Source organism: Megalobrama amblycephala, linkage group LG1 (assembly GCF_018812025.1).
Source record: "Megalobrama amblycephala isolate DHTTF-2021 linkage group LG1, ASM1881202v1, whole genome shotgun sequence".
In the NCBI taxonomy this organism is placed as follows: Eukaryota; Metazoa; Chordata; class Actinopteri; order Cypriniformes; family Xenocyprididae; genus Megalobrama; species Megalobrama amblycephala.
The window spans coordinates 20,876,166-20,903,759 of NC_063044.1; the positions used below are offsets into that span (position 1 = coordinate 20,876,166).

A 27,594-nucleotide genomic window follows, 5' to 3' on the forward strand; every position below is an offset into this window, starting at 1 on the left:
TACCGTCTCATATACCCTGAACTCTCGGTTGCTTCCTCGAGGTACGCTGGTTCCAAAAACACGTCCGGGAGTAAGTTCAGCCAACCCAGAGTATGTTCCTGGTTAACACACAAGACATTTTCAATAAAGCGACAAATTGACGATTCACCATTGAAACAGACACTAAGAAATCACGCACCATACTACTTCCTTCTTCTTTTGTTTAATGGTGATTTACATACATAACCTACATTTTTTCAAACTTTTTATTTAATATTTAATATTTATTCACTGAGAATAAGAATTACATTGTTTGTTTGATGCTAATTATTTAATAAGATATCACATATGCATTTTATTATAGAAAATATAGCATAGAAAAAACATCTTGTTATAAAAAGGAAAAGAAAGCAGATCCATGTGTGAGATGACAATAAAATATATACATATATTAAAATTGTATAAACATTTAAACATTACTGCTTTTTATATATATATATATATATATATATATATATATATATATATATATATATATATATATAAAATATTGTATATATAAATTTAACGTTATAACAAATTTAGTTACATTAATATAACTATATTAATTATATAACATGCATCTGAATACCTCTTAAGCAAACTAACCCTGGAACATGAGCTGCTCCGGAGCAGGTTATGTTCAGAGAGTAAGATGCTTTGGCTACTAACATACCATGAAAGTTACATCCGTTTTTGGAAATGAAAGTTGAGGTTATCCGCTTACTCTTAAACATATCCAGGTATGTCACATAACCTGCTTTCTGGAATACTCCCCTGCTCACTCATTCACATAAAATAATATTTTGATTTTAGATTTGTAAGACATGTTTTGTGTCAGGAAGGCTTAATGGGGATCATTCAGTATTCGTGAATGATCATGAATATTGATGTTTTTCACACCTGGGAAGACAAAGACCCTCCCCTAATGGCCCTATCGGGTGAAAGGTTCAAGAAGAAATAATGTGAGGAGATTAAAAGAATGGCTTTTTGTTTTGTTTTTTTTACTTACAACACAACACAATCCATATATACATAACGAAGGCACATTATTGAGCACACTGATCTAAAATAGAGAGAGCTGAACAGTCACACACCATGCATCATTTCACTTTAGAAGGCCTTTATTCAGATATACACCCAGAGCTGTGTGGATAACATATATGATGGATGGATGCACTTTTTTGGGCTTCAAAATCTAATCCTCTATTCACTGCCATTGTAAAGCTTAGAAAAGCCAGGACATTATTTAATATATCTCTGATTATATTCATCTGAAAGAAGAAAGTAACACACCTAGGATGGCTTGAGGGTGACAAAACATTGCTAGCACTTGCCCTACTTGTCTCCAACTCCCCAGCTAATCATTTGCAATGTAATCTGTCCTCCTTCTCAGCTGTCAGGCCCAATACACTTACACAGGTCATATCACATATGAATTCCTCTAGCTGTGCCTTAGACCCATTACCTACTAAATTTCTCAAAATGGTTATGAACTGCTTATTACCGGACATCCTGAATATCATTAATCAGTTCCTTTAAGTACCTTTCTGGGCCTTGAAAGCTGCAATTACGTTGCTGTCTATGGTTGGTTCAGAAACCACTCTGATTTTGTCAAAAATATCTTAATTTGTGTTCTGAAGATGAACGAAGGTCATGAACGAACTACATGAAGGTGAGTAATTAATGACAGAATTTTCATTTCTGGGTGAACTAACCCTTTGAGCCATAAAACAAATTTGAATGCAGGAGTGGCAATTTTCTTTTCACCTGATTTAAGAGTCACTGTTTAGAGTACAGAAGAACCAATAAATGGTCGTCTTCTTGTCGTTAAAGCTGACATTCACGGGGAAATTTATAATTTCATCAAAGCGTATGCACCGACTGTAGGGTTTGAAAGATTGATGTTTTTTTGGTGTGTTAAATAATGTTTTTAAAAATGTTTTTTTTTAGATCGATATTTAACTGTCGATCAAAATACTGAAGAACCCCATATTCAGTCATCGTCTTGTTTATCAAGGTTAATAGGGGCAACTGATCTTTTGGATATATTGAGAGTTAAAGGGGTCATGAACTGAGATATCAAATTTTCCTTGAACTTTTGACATATAAGAAGTCATCATATTATAAGAATATTCTTTCAGAACTGAACTGAAAACTTCCTCGTTAGTCCAAAAAATAGCTTTTATTTTAATCAGCCCAGCAAACGACTGATCATGGAATGTGCCTATTTATGGGTGAAAGAAGAAAATCAATGCTTACTTCATCATTGCAACTTTGGCCCCACCCACTGGCACGTGAGAAGAGAGAAGAGCAATACTGGACTAGACTATAATCAGTAGAGCATTTTTTTCATTTGTTTGTTTGTTCCATTTTTCTTTGGATTCACATTATTCCTCTTAGTAGGATGAAAATAATCTGTTATTTAAATTCTATAAAGAAAGTGAAAGAAGAACGCTCCCTTTACACTGGAGCTGTAATCAAACAGCACAAGTTTATCAGTGACTTAGTTCGGGACACGAGCCAAAACTAGTGTGTTGCACTGTTGGTTATGATGAAAGCATTTGTTAGTGTGCAAAAATCAATGACGAGATCGCTGGATCATCCTGTCTGTGATCGGCTACAATACTCATCTCTGCAACCTTTCATGCCACGACCTAAATGTAATGCTATAATCAACACTCTTCACGATTAGTTAACCTTAAGAGCTGTTATAATAAAAACATGCAAAAAGTTCTCTCTCGAGTTCCATATGTAATACAAGCTATTTCATATGCAAAGATGTTAGCCAATCACAGCGGTGGGCGTTTACACTGAAGTCTCACAGCAGACACGCCCCTTCAAACAGAGCAGGCTAAAATCAGGATAGGAAAATGCCTTTTATTTCTAAATTATGACAATTTTTGATGTAAAAATCATACTAACATGATAAGTGCACCCCAGGAAACATAAAACAGACGCCTTTAAACACCCTGACAAAAGGCAATATACATGGGTCAAGGTGAATAATAATAGAGTTACTGCTGCTCATTTATGTATCATGATCCCAGGGCTTCCAAGGTCACGCATTTAAATGTCTGGAATGGACCAATTGTTTTTTTGGGGGGTTTTTTTGGTGTTATTTTTCTTTTACAAATGTGTTGTGTAAGAGAAAATTTCAAATGATTGTGTTAATTAATTGCATATTCTGTATTTATTTCTTTTTGTTACAACAGAACCAGTTCTTCTTTAAACATGAAAACAATGTTGTCGTCCTTGTCGTCATGCGAGTTGGTTTATTTCAATTCTTATTCAGGGGTGCGTTTCCCGAAAGAATCGTTGGTGAACCATAGTCATAAGTCCCATTGAACTCTATTGGTAACGACGGAACTTGCGTCCATAGTTCGCTTTGGGAAACGCACCCCTGGTGGGAATTTAGAGTATTTAAGCCAGACCTTCTCAACTTTTGGGGAGCGAGGAGGGGTCAGTGAGTTAAGATGAATTTTCGTTTGTGCTGTTTAAGCAACTTTACTTTGTTCTTTGTAAAGTAGGACAAGTGTACGCTGGGTAAAGCATTTGTAAAAGTGATTTTTCCATTTATTGTTTTTTTTTTCTTTAACCATACTTGCATACTTGTAAATAGTAAATTCTTGCTATCTGGATTAATAAATACACTCTTTGGATTATCCTGGTTTATGCCTATGCCTTCCTATTTCGTCCCTTGGTCCCTAACGACCTGCTTTATGACAATTGTGTATCTACACCTCCAGACGTTACGTCATTTGTTGTGGTGTTCCTCAAGGCTCAATTTTGGGTCCTCTATTATTGAACCTATACATGCTTCTTTTAGCGGTTGTAATTAATTAGTTCAATATTTAATTTCACCAGTATGCAGATGACACGCAAATCTCTCTCTCACTTGCACCAGATGCCTACAATTCAATTTCCACCCTACTGGACAACATAGAGAACATAAATCTGTGGATGTCTCAGAACTTTCTTCAGCTAAACAAAGAAAAGACAGAGGTACTTGTTATTGGTAATGACATACAGAGATCTATTGCTCCACATCTTGACTTTATAATAAATAAATAAAAGAATAAGGAATTTAGGAATCATGTTTGACATTGACCTCAGTTTAAAAAAAACAAAACAAAAAAACCACCATAGAAGCATTGTTACAAAAAAAAAAACATATCACCTCAGATACATCTCCAAAGTATGTAATATTCTCTTGCCTTCTGAAAATGAGAAACTTGTTCATGCATTTGTTACATCTAGACTTGACTATTGCAATAGCGTTTTTGCTGGGTTATCAAAGAGCTCTATTAAACACTTACAAAGAGTTAAAAGTTTCCATGGAACTGCCCCAATATTCCTTTCTAACTTGTTGAATAATTATACTCCAGCAAGATCGCTCCGAACATCAAATAGTAATTTGTTGGTTGTGCCAAAAACGCTGCTAAACTGGTGAGTCAGTCTTTAGTTATTTCTGTCCTAAACTATGAAACTCTTCCTGACAACCTACGAGCCATCGACTCTCTGTGCACTTTTAAAAAACATCTCAGAACACATTTGTTCACTAGGGCTTTTCCATGGTTTATTTTTATTGTTCTATTTTATTATTTTCTATTATGTGATTTTAGTTTTGTTTATCTTATTTCTATATGTGAATTTGTTTTTTGTATTTTCTGTGTATTTCTCTTCTGTAAAGCACTTTGTAAACACGGTTTAAAAAGGTGCTATAAAAATAAAGCATTTCTTACTACCTGTTCATATTAAAATCACATCTTACCTGGAAGTCTCTGTTCTTGCTATGGTAAGAGATGAAGTCTGAAGCTGATCAGAGATCTGTAGTAATATTCGTATAGCTAATGTCTCATGAAAAAGTGTATTCTGAGAAATGTTTCTTTTTTGTTCATTCCCTTACACGGACGTGCGAGGGGCCGGAGGTTGGAGGGGAGGTGCCTGAGTTCCTGCCCCTCTGACACTGAAATGCTTTCTGATAGTATACAATCATTTTGTGTGAGGAACAGAGTAGAATTTATTAAAGATGTTCATTTCTGAAAATAGTATCCAGATTCAATCTGTGAAGTGACACCCTGTCCCAAATGGCACACTTCATGTGCTCTTGTGGTTTTGCTGACTTACAGTGACCGCAACGTACATGCATCTCAATGTGCACTTCTGCTGCAGGAGACTTAAAGTAATTTCTTATTAATTTAAAGATTGTAAATAATAATAAAAAAAAAGGATTGTAAGATTATAATAGCTGCCTGAATCATAATAAAGCACTGTACGCCAGAGGAGAATTGCTACTGGAATACTGCACCAACTATAAGCCCTTTATCAAGTGACCCCTTAATATTTTTCAGTAACAAGCAAGTAGATGATTCTGTGAAATAATTGTGTCTAAAACCTAAATTTGATGTAAATGATTATTTATCTCTAAATGATGCAAAAATGGTTCTAATAAAACCTTCTCCAGCACTTTGGAGAACTCTGGAAAAATACTAATTGGTCTATAATTAATCATTATCTGAATTCCCAGATTTAAAAATAGGCTTTATCAATGCATTTATACAATTAACAGGGAACTGCCCATTTTTATAGAAACATTAATAAGATGAATAAGGGGCTTAACTAAAATATATTCCCCCTAAAATACGCTAAAAATAATAAAAAAGGCAGTATCAAGATTATATATATTTTAAGAATACGTAGTTTAATTCATTATTAATTCTCATGATTATTGATTGATCAACTTCCTGTATTTCAAATAAATTAACATCTCTCCTCTATATTCTCAGATGGATTAGCATCTTCATCTTATTACATTTAATGAATTTATCTACAACACTTCCAATGTTAAACATTAGTTTATCACAACATTCATTCACTTGTGTCATGAACTGCTCTGAAACGCACAGGTTGAGGATCCTAATGCAGAAGTGTATTAAAGGTTAATCCAAAAAATGAAATCCAAACAGATGAAAGGTCAAGAGCACAGGGTAAACAGTGCAAACAATGATAGAGTCCAAGGCAGAGACAAACAGAGAAAACCAAACAACAAGCAGAGAATCGAAAAAACAAGGTACTGGAAACCAGGAGAATGCTCAGAATTGCAGAGCGGCATTTACAGGGATGGGCGATACCACTTATTTTGTTTTCGATACGATACCGATACGATACCTCTAATCTGAATTTAAGTTATTAAATTATTAATAATTTAAGTCCTTAAATTATTGAATTACTTTGAGTAAAATGGGTAATGGTACCCACTTAACATTATACTTGAAAGGTATTTTAACATTCAATATGCCTTAATTGCAATTTATTAGATTTTATTTTTGTTTACACATGGTTAAAATGTTTATTTGTAGTGGTAACCATGGAAATCTACAAATACTATAGGCTTCCCAGCTAACACACGACGTAACAGTTATGTAATACTTTTTGGTAATTTCATGACTTACTAGCTGACAACGTAACTACGACGTCGCACGCCAGTAATTTCATTACCTTCAGATTACCATCTCACAACGTCATCAGTACGATCTCCTAACGTTATAAGATTACCAAGGACGTTCCAGATACGTAATATCCATTCTGTATCTATTTGTAATATATTGGTAATTCCATGACTTTCTAGTAACGTACAACGTTGTATGCCCGTAATATTATTACCATTAAATTACCATATCACAACGTCGTCAGTATAATCTCTTAACATTATAAGAAAACCAAGGACGTTCCAGATACGTACTCTATTCGTAATATAATGGTCATTCCACGACTTACTAGCAACGTCATGTGCTCGTACTTTCATTACCATCATTTACACGTTCTTTCCCGGCTAACAATGACCTGGCGGTCCGCCAGCGTTTTTTGGGCGGCACAAAGTCAGCGGCTAGATACGGTCGGACCACTGTCGGCACACCATCGGCAAGCCGACCAATCTGAAAATGCCGTCGGTCTACCAGTGTTTTTTGGGTGGCACGCCACCAGCGGTTTGCCGCTGCTGGACCACTGTTGGTACACCAGTGGCAAACTGATAGTCCGTCCAGTTTCTACTGAGTGCTTACAGGACATTTTTAGTTTTAATTGTGTATTTTATATTATTTTTGCAGTTAAAAAGAATCTAAAATCACTGAATAAAAATATTGAGACTGACTTAATGTATCAAAAGTAAAGTGTTATTATAAAAAAAGTGCTTTCAAATAAAATAACGTGTTTGAATGTTTGTAAAAACAACAATAAAAAAAAATAGTTATAAAAGTTTAAGTTAGTTATACTGTTTACAAGTTATTATCAAGTTACAGTTAGTTGCATGGTGATCTTTAACACGGCATTGCGTCTTTACACTGAATTCTGAGCAGATACAGACCCGCTTCAGAGCAGCCATAAATCGGCTGTGTAAAGGCATCTATAGAGGCCCAAACTGATAAAAAGCCAAAAGAACAAACAGCCCAGAAGAGACTGGAGCTGAAAGGAAGAAACATCATATTACCATAATATATTAATATTACCATACCACAGGGAGGATCTGATTGACCACAAGAGCTTTTCAAAGCTCCTGTACTCCAGTGCAGCTGTGACAATGAGTCTTCCAGTGTTCTGATTGGTGGAGGAGGACAAGTGGGAGGAGCCTAGAGTAATCAGGTCATGAGTGAGTGATCAGCTCCTTCACTGGAGTGATTACTTTCATTCAACAATGTTGTAATTATAGAAATGTCAGTGTTGAAAAAGAATTGGAAATGGTTATAATTGAAATATGGGTCAACAAAACAAAAATTAAAATAGTAAACTTTTATAATCCCTGCCAAAAGATAACAAAAGAGATGCTTGATAATATACATAGAGAGGGAAATGGCAAAATTATAATATGCGGAGATTTTAATGCTCATAACACGTTGTGGGGGAGCACAAAAACAGATGGGAATGGGATGATTATTGAGGAATATATGGATGAAAACAGATTAGTATGTTTGAATGATGGAAGAGGCACTAGGTATGATGTAGTTCATGGTAAGAAGTCAGCTATTGATCTTACAATAGTATCAGAACAGTTGGCAGGGGAAAGTCAGTGGGATGTTGTTGAAGAAAGCACAATTGGAAGTGATCATAGTCCTATCTGGATCAAAATAAGAAATCAAAATTTACAAGTAGAGGAGAACTGGCTTCCAAGATGGAGAATAAAAGATGCTAACTGGGATCTGTATAGTTTTAAAGCAAGTAATAAACTAATAGAGGTTATGCCATACTTGAGTGATGATATTGAGGAAATAAATAGGGAGATTACAAATATAATACAGGAATCAGCAGAAGAAGTTATAGGTAAATCATCTAGGGTAAGGAAAAAGAAAATGGTACCATGGTGGTCAATTGAATGTAAAAAAAGCAGTTAAGGAAAGGAATAAAGCTTTTAAAATTGTTAGATCAAATCATTCATTTAACAATTTAATGGAATACAAAAAAGCACAGGCAAAAGTTAAAAGAATTGTACGAGAAGCAAAACGGAAATATTGGAGGGATTTTTGTTGTAATATTGGGACAGAAATCCAGGTCAGTGAGATCTGGGGAATAATAAGGAAAATGGGAGGCATTAGAAGGGAATTTTCTTTGCCTGTGCTTAAAAACAATGATATAATTGCAATTACAAACGAAGAGAAATCAAAGATGTTTGCGAAGGCTTTTGTTAAAGTGCATAGCTCTCAAAATCTATCTAATGAGGAGGTAGCATGGAGAAAGAAGGTAACTGAGGAAAACAAAGATGCATTGGGAACAAAGGAAATAAAAGACAGCCCACTTGATATGAAGTTAACATTGTTTGAACTTAAAAGAGCACTTTTAGGGGTTAGAAATACTTCACCAGGGAAAGATGGTATTGTGTATAAAATGATTGAACAACTGAGTGATGTAGCTAAAAATGTGATTTTAAAGCTTTATAACAAAGTTTGGGATCAAGGGAAGATACCTACTAGCTGGAAGCATTCAGTAATAGTCCCGATAGGAAAACCTGGAAAGGATAAAACAGATGTTAAAAGTTACAGACCAATAGCTTTGACATCTAACCTTTGTAAGCTTATGGAAAAAATAATAACTAATAGGTTAGTATATGAAATTGAAAAAAGCGATCTTTTATCTCCTTATCAGAGCGGCTTTCGGAAAGGAAGAACAACTATGGATCCTGTAATTTGTTTGGAGAATGAAATAAAAGCACAAGTAAATAAAGAATATGTTTTAGCAACATTTTTTGACATAGAAAAAGCTTATGACATGTTATGGAAGCAAGGGCTTTTAATTAAATTGAATAGAATGGAAATAGGTGGTAAAATGTTTAATTGGATTAGAGACTTTTTAAGAGAAAGGACTATTGAGGTTAGGATTGGTGTGGAATCTTCAAATATCTACCCAATAGAAAATGGAACTCCGCAAGGAAGCGTATGTAGCCCAATATTATTTAATATTATGATTGATGATATTTTTCTGGAGTTGAACAGAGAATGAGTAAAGCATTATATGCAGATGACGGGGCATTATGGGTAAGGGGCCGTAACATTAAAGTACTGGAGTCAAGAATGCAGAAAGCAATAGAACAGGTTGAAAAGTGGTCACGTGAATGGGGATTCCGCTTGTCAGTTGAGAAAGCTCAATATATATGTCTCTCTAAAAAACGGGAAAACCCTAGATTAGATATTAAATTGTATGGACAATCTCTCAAACAAGAAAAGGTAATAAGATATTTAGGAGTATGGTTTGATAATAAACTTACTTTTAAAATTCATATCCAAAAAATGGTGGATAAATGTAAACGAGGTATTAATGTACTTAAATGTCTGTCAGGATATAATTGGGGTACATCTGGAGCATCTATGAAGATGATATATATTGCTCTAATTCGATCTGTTTTTGATTATGGATGCATAGTGTATAATTCTGCAGCTAAATCCTTATTGACAGTCTTGGATAAGATGCAATCTAAGGCCCTCCGCTTGTGTTGTGGAGCTTTTAAAACATCGCCAGTAGCATCAATTTATTTTTCAAATTAAGAGTCAGCATTGCTTTGATCTATCATGCAAATATGTGCAATTCATTAACATGCATATACTCAGACTACATTTTCAACTCTGTGACTAGGGTGGCCATTTCCATAACACCAAAAAGAAAGACACTTTGCGGCATTTAGTAGGACTCTGGTGTACTCGCAACTACAATGTACTCATAATACAATTTTGTCCATTATATTGATGGTATCATGATACAGTGATTCTGAAAATGCCTACTCTATTCATTGCCGGACAATTTGATGTAGACCTATGCGTAAGAGGCAAAAAAGTGTTTGTTCACAGCCTATTTGTATTTATTCAAGACATTGTGATGTCGGTTTCAAAAAAGTCTTGCAAAGTGCACAGTGCCTGAAAACAGAAAATTTCTGGACTTCTGAAAATAAAATAAATAAATAAATCTGGCAGACTGGCACAATGCCAGAAAACATAAAATTTCTGGATTCTGGAAATAACAAATACATAAACAAATAATGAATTTGAAAAATAAATAAATACACATTTCAGTTCTTAAAGAAGTTCACCCTCTGCAGCAGCTCAGGCCGAATCGGCATGTTAACGTGATGATATGACGTAGCCAGCACGTGGAGGCTTGTTTACGTTTTTAACCAATGATATATCAGATATTTATTTGACACCGCTTTCAGCCAATCGTTTGTTTGAACAGAGATCTTACAGCATTAGATGCTATGCTGCTGCGTCCTAATAAAGATTCTAGAGCATTTTTTTTTTAGGCTGAATTTTTAGGCAACTCCAAAAAGGAGGACAAATGAGTGTCTGACTTGAGGCTGCGCCGGACGCCGGACAGGGGGCTTAAAATCCAGACTGTCCGGCCAAAATCCGGACGTATGGCCACCCTATCTGTGACTCAGACCACTTCAGTTCCAGCCATTCAGCTACATTTGTTCTTCACTTTTGATAAAAGTACATTTAGAAATCATACATACTAAGTCCAGAGTCAGTTATGTATAGATGATTATCCCCATTCTGTAGAAAGGCTCACAAAATTTAAATGCACTATTAATTTATAGTTTTTTTTTTTGGCAATTCAGAAAACATGCTTATTCAAAAACATACCAGTGACACTAATCCTACCCCAATATCAGGAAAAAAAATCCAGTGAATTAAGAAATGCTCTCTCTGATTTAAGACATGGATAGGAAGAGTAATGATAATAGAAATGCTTTGGCAATACTTTATAACAATTATCATGCCAATAAAGATAATTCTTATAGTCTTATAAAAAGACTTTAAATGGCAGCCAAAGAAGGTGAAACTGGAAACTGAGGACACACATACACTGGAAATCATGGAAAAACATGAGAGACATGGAATAATGGAGACTGATGAAAATGAAAATCTGAATTTGGAAACTGAAGAAGAACACAATTTTGAAGAACCCACCTCTGAAGATTCAGATGTTTCGGAACAATTTTCAGATGAAGATTCCCTGACGATGGGTGATTCAAGTTCAAATGTAGCCAGAGACATCGCATCCTGGAGCACAGAAAATGGAATTGCCCATAATGCTTTAGACAGCCTTCTGAAATTGTTAAAAAAACACGGAGACCTTCAGACCACGGAGACAACAAAAGACCTTCCATAAACTTCTGGAACTTTACTTGACACTCCAAAAGCTGTAACTATACAGCAGATGTCAGGAATAGAGTATTTCTACTTTGGAGTAGAAAAGATGTTGGAGTAGAAATCACATGCAGAAATACTCTGTCGAAACAACCGCAAGGATGCAAATCTTAGAGTTGAGACTACATATAGACTCCCTCTTTTTGAAAGTTCGAAAACTTGTCTTTGGTCAGTTCTTTGTAGCACTAGTTTAAAACCGAGAGATTTATTTCCTGTGGCTATCACATGCGGAAATTCAAAGCCCTGTGATTTGGAGTTTTTGTGTGACACAGTTGAGGAAATTACAAAACTGGAGAAAGACGGTCTGTGGTACCAAGAAAAGCACATTCCAGTTCAAATTAGCTGCATTATCTGTGACGCACCTGCCAAGGCCTTCGTCAAATCAATCAAGCAATACTCAGATTAAATCAGAAAGGTCAGTGGCTGGGGCATATGACATATCAGCAGGTGGACGATCTACAGCTGCGTACTGACAGGTCTTTCAGACAAAGGCAGCAGGAAGAGCACCACAATGGAGAACAAGAAACTCGATTTTGCCAGCTAAATATTGACATGGTTTCTGGTTTCCCTATTGATTACATGCATCAAGCATGTCTTGGAGTGACAAAAAAACTTGTCCTGACATGGATGCGAGGGCCAAAAGAGACAAGGATGTCTGCTGGACAGATAGCCGTTGTAAGCAGCAAACTTGAAAATCTCCGAAACAGCATTCCAAATGTGTTTGCCAAGCCCCCCCGGGGACTGAATGAAATAGACAGCTGGAAAGCGACTGAGTACAGACAACTAATGTTGTACACAGGAAAGATTGTCCTGAAAGGAATTCTGAAACAAGAGCTGTATGACAACTTCATGTGCTTCTCCACAGCAATGTGCATTCTTGTCCAACCAGGTCTCACAAGGAAACACTGGCAATATGCAAGGGATCTCCTGTAATTCTTTGTTCTACAGTGCAAAGAACTGTATGGAGAGGGATTTCTTGTGTACAATGTCCATCAGATGCTCCATATTGCAGACGTTGCAAAACAGTTTGAGGGTCTGGATGAATGCAGTGCTTTTGCATTTGAAAGCTTCAACCAAAAATTAAAAAGAATGGTTTAGTCTGGAAGAGTCCACTGGCTCAAATAACAAGAAGAATTCTTAAGGGGGCAAAACATGCAGAAGAGAACACCAGAGGCACAGATCAAGAATACAAGACCAAACAATTTCTTTGGAATTGACCAGACCTTCTTTGAGGTCATTGAAGAAGATGGTCTGGAAAGACAAACACTACTCTGTAGGGTCTATGATGAGACGGCTCCCCTCAATACAGAACCCTGTGATTCTCACATGGCAAAGCAAAGGAGACGACAATTAGGAGAGTATTAAAATCGGAGCTTAAATCTCAAGTGATCATGACTGAACATGAGGATAAGAAGAAGATTATATTTCTTTACATTTTACACAGATCATGGACATTGTTCAACCCTATGAAAATTATGAATGTGGATGACAAATTAGGAAATCATGCGACCCTAACCCTAATTTAGGAAATCACGCAACCCTAACTGTTGCATGTTAAAGGTGATAAAGAGGATCTTTTCGTCGACTGAGAAACCAAAGACTGTTAGTGAGTTTTTGAAATGAGCGATTGCGTAAGAACAACCCCCCACCTTTCGAGGGAACGCCTCCCAAAACTCGTGCACGAGTATTGGAACACGAGTGTTTACCACCGGCATTCGCTGCGTCGTGTAAGTGGATTCATTATGTCGGACTCACCGCAGGTAACTCATAATCTGCAGTTGTTACTCCTGTCTCCTGACAAAAACATTGCATGCGGCGCCTGTGGAGTGTGGAAAGTTACTGGATCACGCAGCCGCGCTCGTCTCTCACAAGGAACGTCACGGCAATGATTGACAAGCCAAAGGGCCAATCGTTTACGCGATGATGTTTTTAAGGCCCTACCTCGTGCACAGATAATGTATATTAATATTATTCCTTTCAGTGCACCTAATAAATAGTCTTTTATCAGTTAGTAAAGACAGTTTCAAGTAATATTGCAAAAATGTATAAAACAAAACATCCTCTTTAGCACCTTTAATATGCAAAAACATGATAGTAATTAAGAATGACTAAAACCAATTAATGACTATTCAGGATTGATTCCAGGAAATCAGCTGTCAAATATCTGTAAGTGTACAATAAAAAAAATAAAAAATTATATATATATATATATACATATTATATATATATATATATATAATATACCTGTGCCTTTTGCTACAGAATTGCTCTTTTAATAACTAAATTACTTTTTTTTTTTTTTGATGATTACCAACGTTGTAGTTGATTTTGAAAAAGAAGACAGTGGCAATTGTTTGCCGAACATAGATTGTGGCATATGGAAGTAGAAGTATTGCTACTGCTTAGGTTTTGTGATAAAGCACTAAGGCTATACGGATGTATAACATTGTGAAAGCCTTTTCACTTTTTTGACTGGTTTGTGATTGGGTATTTGTCTAAATGAACAAACAAGGATTGAGCTGCTGTTGGCCTCCATCTGAGCCATCCAAGAAGGCAAAAAATGGAGAACTGCCAGATGCCAAGACTTGTAAACTTTTCAAGATAAGAATTTTAGAAAAATCGTTTAAATGTAAGAGTAAACCGTGAAATTGTAATTACAATGAACACCTGTTAAAAATTTGTTAAAACCTTAGTTCTGATTTTAAATTCTGATGGTACACTTGGGGTCAAATAATTAAATTAGATAGATTTTAAAAAGCTTTAAAGCAGGAGTACTCAAGTTCAGAGGCCAAGAGGGCCGCATTTTAACCAAATGAAATGCGAAGGGCCACAAATTATAACTTGGATCGTAAGACTTTTTTTAGGCCTACTTAAGACAATATTTGTAGTTTTACTGTTTATTTACTAAAAGTGCAGTTTATTATATAGCTAAGTCTTAATAGTATGGTGTCCTTTTTAAAGTGTCACTGAACATGATAAATGGCATTTAAAAAAAGGATTAATAGCTTGTCTTGCTGTATTCTTAATGTACAAATGCATAAAGAGAAACAAGAACTGATGAAAAGAAATCCTTATTCATTTAAAAGGTCTGCATTGTTTTCACAAGAAATTTAAGGTCTGGCCGTTGTTCACTGGCTGATGAGAGTTTGTCCGTCTGACGAAAACATTGCACTTTTTTACAGTCTTTTTATACTCCATTGCACCTTTTTAACACTTTTTATAGCACCCATTTATACTCAGAGAATAAATGTTTTATCATTTTTATTATTATTACCCAAATTTTAATTTCCAAAAATCCAAAAATCTTTTTTTTTTCTTTTTTTTAATGTCCAATCACAATCTCATGAACTATCGAACTATAACCAACGTTGTAAACATGATAAATAAGATATTCTCCGTGAGCTCAATGATGTGATGACAGATCTGTAATAGTTGCGCTCTCTGCTTCTGTTTATAACACATTGACATTAAGAATAAAATATTTGTTTTTCATGATGCTCGGCAACTTACACACTGCAAGGTTTGAGGAATGTCAACTACATTTCATCATGGAAAAATAAGGTTACTTTGTTTTTTACTTGCGCGCACAGTCTCGAGCCTTTGATGGCGTTCACAAACACAAGTGCTCGACACATGCGCACTAGAGAGATTCATGCTTGTCTAGTCTTTTTCGCTCAAATAGTTACAATAAAATGTCTTTGTACTTGTTTAAAATTAGAGTTGCTGGTATCTTTTAATCCCCTCAAACGAGCGCTCTTCAACATGGTCGGCTATTGTGTTTTTTATTACTCTTGTTCTGTCTTCTCTGTTTCTTTTCAGACTGAAACAACAGCCCGTTTCAGTGCTGACACCTTGTGGACAAACTAAATTAGTGCAAAAACTATTCAATGTGCGCGTGCAAAGTGCCTTCAGTTTATATTGTTCTTTGCGGTTAGAAAAACTGTGCTGCACGCGTACAGTATACGCGTTCTCTGCTGATGATTACAGCGTCATGCACACTGTACGCCTACCCTAGTGTATGTGTAAAAAAATGAAGTAATATTCATGCTAATTTTGAACGCAAATTTGTCATGATCACTAGTGGGAGTGCCCTAATCAGCCACTAGAGGGCACTCCAACCCGGACTCTTGGTTTCACTGTTGGACTTCATTACCCATAACTCACTTCCCGGACTCATTATCCTGTTTCATTACACCCAGCTGTTCAGAAAAACTGGGCAAAACACCCTACCTCCCTTCCCTCCTGACGTAGAGCTACCACCGCCCGAAGTAAAGCCATCCGCTCCCCAATGGAGGCTGGGGAAAGAATCCGAAAACTCATGCTGTTGGATCTGTAAAATGGTGGTTTGTTCACTATCTCCACCATCGGAGTAAATGGGCAACACTGGGTCAGCCAGAGCCCGCTCCAACCAATGAGTCCGCCCCGGTCAGTGATCCCGCTCCAGAGGCAACAGAGGAGGTGGGCACTGAGTCTCTGCTTCATCCATGTAAAAGGAGGAGGAGGAGGAAGAAGGCTTCCTTCATCCTTCAAGGCCCGGAGGCCTTTCCAGAGTCCACTCCAGCCAGTGAGTCCGCTCCAGCCAGTGAGTCTGCTCCAGCCAGGGAGTCCACTCCAGAGCCCGCTCCAGTCAGTGAGTTCGCTCCAGCCCGTGAGTCCGCTCCAGCTCATGAGTTTGCTCCAGCCAGTGAGTCCGCTCCAGCCAGTGAGTCCGCTCCAGCCAGTGAGTCCGCTCCAGCCCGTGAGTCTACTCCAGCTCGTGAGTTTGCTCCAGCCCCTGAGTCCGCTCCAGTCCCACATGCTCTCCCTGTCAGTCCTGTGATGGCCAAGAGGGCTGTCTTCACTTTTTTATGTTTTGGCAGTCTTGCGTGCCTGGAGGATACACTCAGGCGTTTTTGACTCTGGACCAGTCTGCCAGCCCGAGCTCGCTGTCATCTCAGAGCAGCCCGAGTCCGCTGCCGTTCCAGAGCAGCCCGAGCCCGCTGCCGTCCCAGAGCAGCCCGAGCCCGCTGCCGTCCTAGAGCAGCCCGAGCCCGCTGCCGTCCCAGAGCAGCCCGAGCCCGCTGCCATCCCAGAGCAGCCCAAGCCCGCAGCCGTCCCAGAACAGCCCCAGCCTGAACCCGCTGCCGTCCCAGAGCTGCCTGCTCTCCCTGATTTGGCCATGGAGCACCCTTAGTCAGCCCTGCCGTCGCCACCCAGGCAGCCAGCCCTGCCACCGCCATCCAAGCCTTCTGTCCTGCTGCCGCCGCCCAGGCCATCTGTCCTGCCACCGCCGCTATCCAAGCCTTCTGCCCTGCCACCACCGCCCAGGCCTTCTGCCCGGCTGCCACCGCCCAGGCTGTCTGAACCGTCGAAACCCGCCTGGTCTGTTCCTCCAGCACCGCCCTGGCACTCAGCCAGGACTCCAGACCTGCTGGCACCCGCTTGGTCAGTTCCTCCAGCACCGCCTTGGCAGCTAGCCAGAACCCCGATCCCACTAGAGCCTCCATGTTCGGTTCCTCTGGCTCCCCCCTGGCCTTCAGTTGGGGACTCTGGACCTGGCCCTCCCCCTGATCCTCCTCCTGTCCACCTCCCTCCTGAGTTTTTTGTGTTTTTGTTTTTTTTTGGTCTGGTGTAGCGTCTGGTAGCCGCTCCTTTGAGGGGGGGGTAATGTCATGATCACTAGTGGAGTGACTACCGGAGTGACTCTTGGTTTCACTGTTGGACTTCATTACCCATAACTCACTTCCCAGTCTCATTATACTGTTTCATTGCACCCAGCTGTTTTATGTTTGTTCATTAGTGTCTGTCTATTTATACCTGGTTTGTCTCTGCTTTTGTTATGGTGTCTTCATGGATGTTCCTGGTTTCGCTGTTTTGGTTTTCTTTGTGTTTTTCTTGTTTTGTGTACGGACTGTTACTGTGGATTTTGACCCTTGCCTGTTTTTGGATTTACGCTTTGGATTACCCCATTAAATTGCTGCAAATGGATCTTGCCTGTTCGTCTCTGTGATTATCCGTGACAAAATTATAATAAAAATACATTTATATGTAGCATGATGCAGGCCACAAATTTAATGCTGATGGGCCGGTCGCCTGTTGAGTACCCCTGCTTTAAAGGGATAATTCACCCAAAAAATTCTATCATTCCACACCCATTCATCTTCGTAAGAAAAATGAAGATATTTTTGGTAAAATCCGAGGGTGTTACAGTTAGACCAGGCAGGAGACAGAAGGTATAAGTAAAAGTAGTTTTAATGAACACAAGCTGAGTATTACAATGCAGACAGGCAGATGACAGGTGAACTTGGGAGAACAGATGAGTGCGATGCGGAGTGACACAGTTCTTGAATGATTGCAGATTGATAATGGAGAATGACACAGTCCTTTGTGTTTGCAGAGTGACAATGGAGAATGATACTTGCTGAATGGAGTAGATGACTTCAGACAACACTTCACGCCGATCAGGGTTGGAGGAACTGAGCATGGAAGCTCGAAGCACAGGTAAGTAGAGAGCGGAGTCCTTGAGGTAAGCATGCAGGTAAGTCCTTAGATGCGAACGAGACCGGACAATGTGACTGTGTGAGAGTGTGTCTGATATAGTGCTGGTGATGAGTGTGCTGATCAGGTGCAGGTGGTGGTGATCAGTACTCAGGGGAAGGTGTGCGCTGTGATTGGACGGTGCTGGAGCCTGGCGTTTCTGTGACAGAGGGCTTTCATGTTGCTTAATTTGATTATTTTTCTTCCATGGACCAAGTTGTCGAGTATCTAAGCAGCTCTTTTGCATTTCATGAAAGTGAACCAGTTTTACCTAAAAGAAAAAAAATCCATAATTGTGCCCATTAATCTATTCATTTTTAAATCAGATTGTGACTTCCTGAATGTAAATTAACTAACATTAACATTGGATTAACATGCAAGCTATGAGGATTCAAGTATTTTTTCTTTTTGATGGTTGAGCAAATCTGTGTATAAGTTAAGTAAAATCAGCAGGCCTACGTTCCTGAGAATTTGCTTACCTCTATATTTCTTGTCCAGTGATGTTTCAATGTTTTAACGGGTCTGCTAAAGTTTATAGCCCAATGGATATCAACTACACTTTCGGGTGAATGAGTTAAAAACCAAGTTAATCAAAATGTAACTAAGTAAATTTTATTTAAATTGTATTTATATAGCACATTTAAACACAGCAAAGTTGTCCAATGTGCTGAACAGAGTATAAAACACCTGGGAGAAAAGATTTTCAGCCTCTTTTTAAGAAGAAGGTGCAAGACGACGTCACAGTGACTGTTAAAACAACGTAAAAAAAAAAAAAAAAAACATTTCTACAAAGTTGTGAAAATACGTATTAAATACATTGGATAAAAACTTGATCACAAACTTTTCAGAACCTGAAAAAAGGTTTTACAATGTTATTGTATTTACAGGGTATGTACTTTCCATTAGTTTCCAAAACATTTAGGGTGAATGCTAAAAATCTAGATGATATCCAGAAAGTACCACATAAGACATATCTACATTTTCAGAATGTTGCATGGTGACTTTTAATGTAAAAACAATGTTAAAAAAATGTTTCTGCAACGTTTTGAAAATACGTATTTATAACGTAAAAAAACCTGACATCTGTCATATTATTAAATATGTCGGGTAAAAACGTTATCACAACCTTTTTATGACGTAAAAAAAAAAACGTTTTTACAACGTTATTGTTTATTCTGGGTCCATAAAGAAGTAACGTTTGCCACTGAACAGAGTGCTTTGAATGTACATGTGTCAGTTGCACACAAATTGGTTTAAACTAGGGCTGTCAATGTTAACGCATGCTATTAATTCATAATCCTTAACGTGTTAAATGTAATTTAACGCAAATACATTACTGAAGCATGTGAAATTGTATCATTAACGTAATTGTACGTCATGCAGTTAGATGATTTTAAAAGTCCAACGAGGATGGAGATAACACATCAGCTGATACGTCTGGTATTCAAGAGGAAAGCTTTTCAGCCATGGCATCAGATGTCAACGCACCCAGGACAAAAGGTGACATGGTTTTATGTAAATGCTATTTCAGTTGCAAGCCAAAACTCGCAAAACCAAGGAACATCGTAAACTGGCTTTTAATAGACTAGATATAAGTAAGTATAAGTATAAGATAGATATAAGTAAGTATAAGACACTACTTTTTGTAGGCATGTATTTGTTTTACTCATGTTCAGTAGTTCTTATATAGGTTAGCTACAGTATACAGCACTAATTTGTCCCAAAATTTTAAATATGCATAGTGTACAAAATTGAGACAATTTTTTTCTAGACTTTTAGCTGTTACTGTTAACAAAGTCAACTGAAGTTTGTTCTTTTATGAAAATGTATAGTGTAGGTCACTGTCTGAGAAAGAAGTCTGCAAGGTGCACTGTGATCTCCCAGCATCAGCAGTTTCTAATGCAGATGATGAGGAAACAAAATGAATGGGTTCAAGACCAAATACAACAATCAGAACAGAGAAGAGTAGAGACTCCATAATACTTTAATTGAGAGCAATGCCTGATTCACTGAGCGCATGATATCAACACTTGTTGAGGGGTTTCTGAAGCACCCAGCCACAGCCAGTGTTTGTACCTCCTACTATCCCATGCATGGTTGTACTATGTCAAACACATCCCCTGCTAAACATGGGTCAGAAGATACAAATAACTATGCTTGATCGTATACTCACCTGTGAGCAGCTTACCATTAGGTTAGCAGAAAACCTGCTTATGTTAAACAGTTTGTGAATTGCTGTACTGAAGTTTAGGTACGTTTGAAGGTTTACCTACCTCATATTTGCTTGTATTACAGGAAAGAATGTGCCTGGTGTTTTGTGATGTAAATTTTTTTTTATTGTTCTTTTTGTAGTTTCCTTTTTTTTTGCACTTAAAACCTGTGCAGTGTTTCTTGAATAAAGCATTCAAAACCCAACCGAAATGGTGTTTCTTTCTGTGATGAATGACTAATACACAAAGTACTTAAAGAAATTGCCTAGTTCACATTAACATAAAAAGTGCAGCACTTCATCATAAAATAACTCGTTGAATGCAGTTATCAGAGACAGTAGATAATACTGATAGCAAATACTAAGAAGTTTGAATTTCCTAGCTCCATTAAAACAACTCTCTCCCATCAGTCCTTACTTCGTACTCTCATCCAGTACCTCTGGATGAACAAAATGTTGCCGAATGAAAGTGCAGAGGACACCTGTTGCTGGATAATTTGTATCCGCCGTTGTCTATTTGTATGACGAATTAACTGCTCTTGTAGCTTTTGTACAATTAAAAACACCCAAAGCTGGTACCATAATGAAGATGAACTGTAGTCTATGTTCATGTGTGAAATTCTGGAGGGAACGTCGCCATGGAGACGTAATGACATGTGCCAGCATTAATCGATCTATGTTCTATAACCATGTAAAACAGGAACATGAAAGGAATATTCTAAAAGCAACTCATGTAAACACCTTAATTAGAATATTGTCTTAATCCGAATAAGGTCAATAATTAGATTACTGCTGTCCATGTAAACATAGTCATTGTTAATCCTCCTTTGGGCAGGTATGGCTAGACAAAAAAATATTGGCACATGCGGTCTTTAAATAAATGTGCAGAAAATATAAAGCTGTCATTTATGTGTATTCATAAAGTCAAAGTGTAACATAATAAAATTAATTATAATATAATAAAAATGTGGTCTAAGTTTAAATGTTAGAAAGAGAAATACATTTTAAGACATCTTGCCATACCAAAAGTAGACGTTTCTTTAGAATGACCCAGCTACAAGAGAATACAAGAGAATAAAGTTATTAACACACCACATAAATATTATTTGGTACTAAAGCCTGAAATTAACAACCACCACTTTTATGCTATCCGTCATATCAATTGACAGACCTAAATAGCAAAAATAATCTGCCTTCACAAGAATACACTTCAAAATGTACCTGTAGTTGCACTCAACCAGAACCAGTTGCAAGTGGTCACACTAATATCTCGTCCCTAATTTAGATAAAAACTCACATAGATAAGGATCCCTAATGGCATACCGGTGTATCCCTGTCTGAACCTGACGCTTTGCTGGAGGAGAATTTTCCGACTCAGCTCCCTAACAAACATAAAATTCAGCACATGATCAGAAGTGCAAAAATACATGTAATGTCTTTCATATCATATCCCATTTTATTACATGGGGTGGGGGTAATTATAGTTTACACATTCACTTTTATTCGTATGCCTAATATGTCGAAAAAACTATGTTTCGTGCCTCGTCACATTAAATTAGGAATCACATCCCATACTTTTTTTTTATTCAAAATGGTAAAATTTGATTTTAAAAGTTGAGTAGATTGCACTATACAGTATATTACGGTCAGTCGTTGAACATTTCTATCGTGAAACAGTTGTCAAATACTAAAGCTTCTTCTCATGAGACACTTTGATCATTAAAAGTAGGCCATTTGATGGGCCAATTTGCCAAACATCTCATCAATTTGACATTGACGACAAATGCTGTCCCCGTCAATGGTTTACGGCCCTGATCTAAATGGCCGTTTTGGGCACTTTGTTTTGAGTTTTAAACTCAAATTATTCAAAAATAAACTCATTCAGGTGATCACCCAGTTGTCGGGATTTATTTTTCAATTACTGAATGACGTTATTTCATATCTCTGGGACTTACCTCACGTAGGCCTTCCTCAAGTTGACTGCCGCTTGGCTGTTGAAGTTCTGTTCGATGAAATCCTTTCATATGTTTCCACATACACAACATCGAATTGTTAAACTTTAAACAACATTTACACAGTTCACAACAAACTTTTGTTCGTTCTTCAACAGGTTGGAAATATTTCCACACAGCCGAATTTGGGGTTGCTGCCATTTTTTCTCACTTCAAAAAATTACCGCCATCTGTCACGTAGCTCAAATCATTGTCATCAACGACACGCAAAGCATATGCAAATTAGCTTTAGTACCACCCACAGGCCTTACCGTAGTAACTATGTGATTGGTTCTTAAAACGTAATTCTCTGTTGTCAATTGGTTGTAATCGAATTATCTGAAATTTTGCACCAATCACAACTAATTGACTGGTTTGAGGCACTCAACACATCCAAAGAATATACACTGACCAGAAGCGACAGTCAATAGGACGTTCCATTGCAACACCGGCGCCCAGCAGCAGCCCTGCGTTTCCACCATGTTGGGGTGAAAGCGAGTCGCAGTCCACTAGTTTCTATGGCAATATCAGCTGCTTTGTTAAAAAAGAAAACGTACATTAAAGCTGAAATCCAACCTGAATGATGACAACACAGAATAAAATACTATCACTAGTGATCATCAAATCTTTTTAACAGTTTATGTTACACATTTTTTGTTTAACTCTTCCACTTTTTTCACAAAATCTCTAGAAACCCAGTCAGTTTGGGTTAAAATTCTTTAAAAGGCTTATAAACATTGAATTAATACAACCATATGAAATTAAATTAAGGACATGCATCAGAAAAACTGGGAATGTTGGACAATAAATATATGAATATAACAGCCTGATTTTGCAGTTTTGTCTAATGTCCGTTAAAGCAAAAGTGTCCAAAAGTGGGAATTATGTGATAACGGACACAGCAATTCATCATTATACAATCATTATGTTTATAGCATGATCAATTTGGCAGCGCTACCGGAGCACCACCCAACTGTTGCCCAAAAAGTATCAGTGTGATACTTTGCCACATCAGCACGTCTACAGAGACAGAGGGTACGTGTCAATCAGCCCCCTAATTCAGTAGTCAGGGCACTGATCAGGGAATCAGCCACATTCATTTATATGATATACTGATTCACGAACTAGGGAGCTGATTGAGACGCAGAGGGTGTCGATACTAGGAGTTGATTCCTGTCCTGGAGTCGATTCCGACACTAGGGCTATTGAGAGACGAAGAATCGTCTCTTTTGGAGTCGACTCCCCATCACTAGATCAGAGTATCCTGCGATCATAATAAGGACAACAACGCGTTTTGGGTAAAAATTAATAAATATTGCTTCTCTGTATAGAATATGAGAATCCATCAATATTTCTCAAAATGTGAATGCTTTTAAGCTAAAAGCCCTGAGGGATGTTATTTTATTGAGTTTTTTCATGATGATCTCAAGAGTTTTTTTTCAATGACTGAGGCTGATGCTCATATTTCAATGAAAAGGAAACGATGCGTAGTGCACCTGACCGTCTTAACCAAGACCGTTGAATTCCAAGGATGACAACTAGAAACACAAAGTGCTATACTAGAAGACATCACCGGAAACATTCGTGTCCAACTATGGGAAGCTCAAGTAGGCTTACTTTCATACGGTAAAACCTAACCTAAAACCCAGTTCACACAATTATGCACAAGAGAATTAAACGTAGAATTCTTTTAACCACAACGAAAGAAAGCACCATAGATGAAATACAAACCTTACCTGGTCTGGCTCCAATTTCGCCTTTTGAAACAAAAGAAGAACCAGTAACTGGGCCGAGGTCACCATGTCACGCAGCTGCGGAAACTGCAGATTCTGGCAACTGCACTTTGAGCCGAAAAACAAGTTCCACAGATGAGAAAACTGCAAGATGCTGCAAACAATGGGAGTCTAAAAGGCAACTGCCACTGCCCATGTCAATGTGTCTGGAGATCATGGAGACTGCAGCTTAAACATAAACAATTCTGTCCTGCAAAAGTTCCTGACAAATTTACAACTCACCCACCTTCTGGAAGATGGACAGGACATAGAGGAATACTTTCTCGAACGCGGATCCATGAAACTAAACATCCAAAATGACACTGTGCTTGAGATGCACAAAGTCCCCGAAGCTACTGCTACTACACCGGAATCTGAATCCTCTGCGCCTGTAGATGCGCATGTCACAGAAGGTATTGCAAAGTAGGCCACGATTGTTTAATGTTAAAGATTTTGTTCATGTTAATTCAACAGTTTCACTGTTCAAATGTTTCACGTGCTAGACTAATTCAAGTTCCTTTTCGTAGTTGTCTATTTTTCTTTTTGTTCTATTAGCCTAAGCAATTTTTATGTATTTTCAGCATTATTCTATGTTTCTGTAAAATGTTTTTGCTATTAGCATTTTTATAATTAGGCTACTCTATTTCTTTTAAAAATGTTCTTAAAACTACTTATTTGCTTGTAATTTTTACACATTGTAATAAATAGTTCTTTTTGTACAACTATTATCTCTGGCTGTTATTACATTACATGTTTTTTCTAGACGTAGCCTATTTTAACTTACAGTGGGGTTACAATCACACTTTAAGAAATACGATACTGTATTAATGTGAATTTAACTTTGACAAATCTTTTGCACATACTTTAATTACACGTTGAATTTTAGAAATGATACTAGACTAAAACTACGTTCCTTTGTGAAAAAGTTGTCAACTGTAGGCTACCATAAAAAGTATCATTAATGAAACACATACAAATGACTAGAAAGACTATTAAAAGAATCACCAGTTGTCTAAACGAAAAGTTTAACCCACTTGAAATAAGATGTTCTCGCTACAACTAAAATGGTAACAAAATTTAATTACAAAAGTTAGACAGTATCGCAAGCGTCAACCGTAATTCAGAACCCCAACAAAAAAAAATGAACAGAACCCCAACAAAATATTCATCCGAATGTGATACACTCAAATGTACATTTTGGATATTGTTATTTAAAATATATATATATCTTCCGTATTCTGTTTTTCATTTTACATATATTTTATATGTAAAATGGTATAACTGCTGCTCTGTCATGCAAAAGCTTTGGCTACACATCTATATTAGGGAGGACTCGCTGTTTGTTCATATTAAACCTCATAAAAGGGGCTTCCTGTCTTGCTAGGTGTGTAAAATAACCAACCCACAAAGTAGTTAAAAAATATGCAAAGAGATATATTCAAGAGAATTAATAGTTGAATGTCTCACATTAGGGTGACCAAACATCCTGTTTTCCCAGGACAGTCCGTCCTGGCCGTCCTGGTTGTTTTTTATAAAGTGATTAAAATGTCCTGGTTTTCATTGTTTTTCATTGGACCATTAAAATGATCACCCATAGTGATCAAGAAGTTTTTTAAAAACGACTTCAGTGAGATTTACCTGTGGCACATGCACTCACTCATGTCTGTGTTCCACACCCACATTCAACAATTGTAAAAGGAGAACAACTCCATCATGGAGGTGAAGAAAATATTGAACAGTATGTAAGAGCAACAATTTCATGTCCCTTAAAGTTAAGGGACTACTGGCAGAAAAATTGCAGCAATGGACTTGGTGAGGGCTGCGACAAGTTCTGTGCTGATGTTCAAGGCCTGTACAGTGCATGTCTGGAGTAAAAGAGTTCTTAACATTTATGTGGATGGATATAAGTGAGCCACCAGATTGGAAAGATGTGGAGGCCTGCATAAAGGGGGTACCAATTAATGATGTCAAGTGTTCTGACCAGGTCGCCAATCTGAAGAAATTCATAGAAAGGTGCAACAGTGATGAGGAGTTCATTGGCCTGCAGGTGCACCAGAAGTGGACCAAATACTTTGAGAATGCCAAAAGCATTGCATGCTACTCAGAACTACTGAAGATTGCACAGTTTGTCTTTGCACTTACCTCTCACAATGCAAATGTTGAGAAGGATTTCTCACTGATGCAGAGCCAGTTGACAAATGAGAGGAGCTGCCGACGTGACCTTCTCTGCAAGGTGGCAGTGAGAGAAGCCGGTTTTCACCGCATATAAATAGTGAGTCTCAATCAGCTCTCTAGTTCAGTAAGTGTTTTGGGCACACACTGAATCTTGCAAGCAGGTTTAAACATTTCTCACGTCAGTCTCTTGCTTGGTCATGTGAGAAAAGTCGTGGCTTTCCTTTACGGCAATGCCACTGCCACAGCAACAGCTGTGCTCACAGAAAAGCAAAAGATGCTTGCGATGCTTTGCTTTAAGAAGTTCCGCGGGGCCGTTCACATATTGCGTCTTTTCCGCGTGCAGTTATTTCAAATGTAGCCGCGCGGCAGGCGTGCTCATAATGGGATCAACGCGGTCACGACACGCATGCGGTGCGTTTTCCAGGCGCATCGAGATGAACAATTCTCAACTTTTCAGAATGCCGCACCGCAGGTCATGTGACAAGAACCAACCGATTAGCTATGGCCTTTCTGTAACAAAACATCAAAAGCTCAGCCAAACAGCTGATCATAGCTGTACAGGGTGGTTTTTATATCTTATCTCCATAAATATATCTCGTAGTAAAATCATTTATCCTTTGCTGAAACTTCCTGATCCTCTTGGAGAGCTCAGTTCATGGTTGCATAGCAACCCATCAGCCGACTTCTCTTGTGGATTATATTTTATTTCATATACCATCCAGTGACATCGATATTTCAATATACAGCGGCAGAACTTTTCTCATTTTGTGTCACCGAACCTCCGCTGACCCTTAAAGCCGAGTTTCAGATTGCACGATTTTCAAAGTAGTCGGGTCACTGTTCTTTTCACACTGCATGACTATCTTGGCCAGCATTCAGTCGCTGCTGTGTTCAAACTGCACGATGGATCGGCGACAGAAGGTTTCATACTGCGTGACTTTACAATAGGAAGAATCGCAGACAACTCTGTCTGGCACGCAAACTACGTTTCACAACCAAAGACACGCGAGATGTGTCTAGGAAACAACGCGATATCACGCGTGCAAGACCGGAGTTATTATTATTATTATTATTAAAAACGGTAGCGCGCAAGAAGCTTGCAATACGAGTTGCCTGTGCGCTGATTTGCAGCGAAAACAAGAAAAAGAAAAGAAGAATATGGAGGAGGAAACGGTTGGGGAGACTGCGGATTGTATGTTCTGCAACGAGAGTTGGAGGTAAAT

At 37.9% G+C, this 27,594-nt stretch overlaps 2 protein-coding genes across 6 annotated transcripts in view; one reads left to right on the forward strand and one right to left on the reverse strand.

The window, feature by feature from the left end:
- The window catches only part of LOC125243939 (gastrula zinc finger protein XlCGF57.1-like), an 848,513-nt gene that overhangs the window by 789,776 nt on the left and 31,143 nt on the right, over positions 1–27,594 (forward strand). The window lies entirely within an intron of this gene.
- LOC125244061 (stonustoxin subunit alpha-like) overlaps positions 1–27,594 on the reverse strand; it is a 1,172,099-nt gene that overhangs the window by 36,961 nt on the left and 1,107,544 nt on the right. Inside the window, exons 1-2 of one of the 3 annotated variants that reach the window (XM_048154003.1) lie at positions 4,793–4,943; positions 4–98 (exon numbers count right to left, since the gene is read on the reverse strand). The exons of the other annotated variants lie outside the window; for them this stretch is intronic. The gene's annotated coding sequence lies outside the window, so the exon portion shown is untranslated. Of the gene's footprint in view, positions 1–3; positions 99–4,792; positions 4,944–27,594 lie in introns of those variants that run through there. 3 annotated transcript variants of the gene reach the window in all.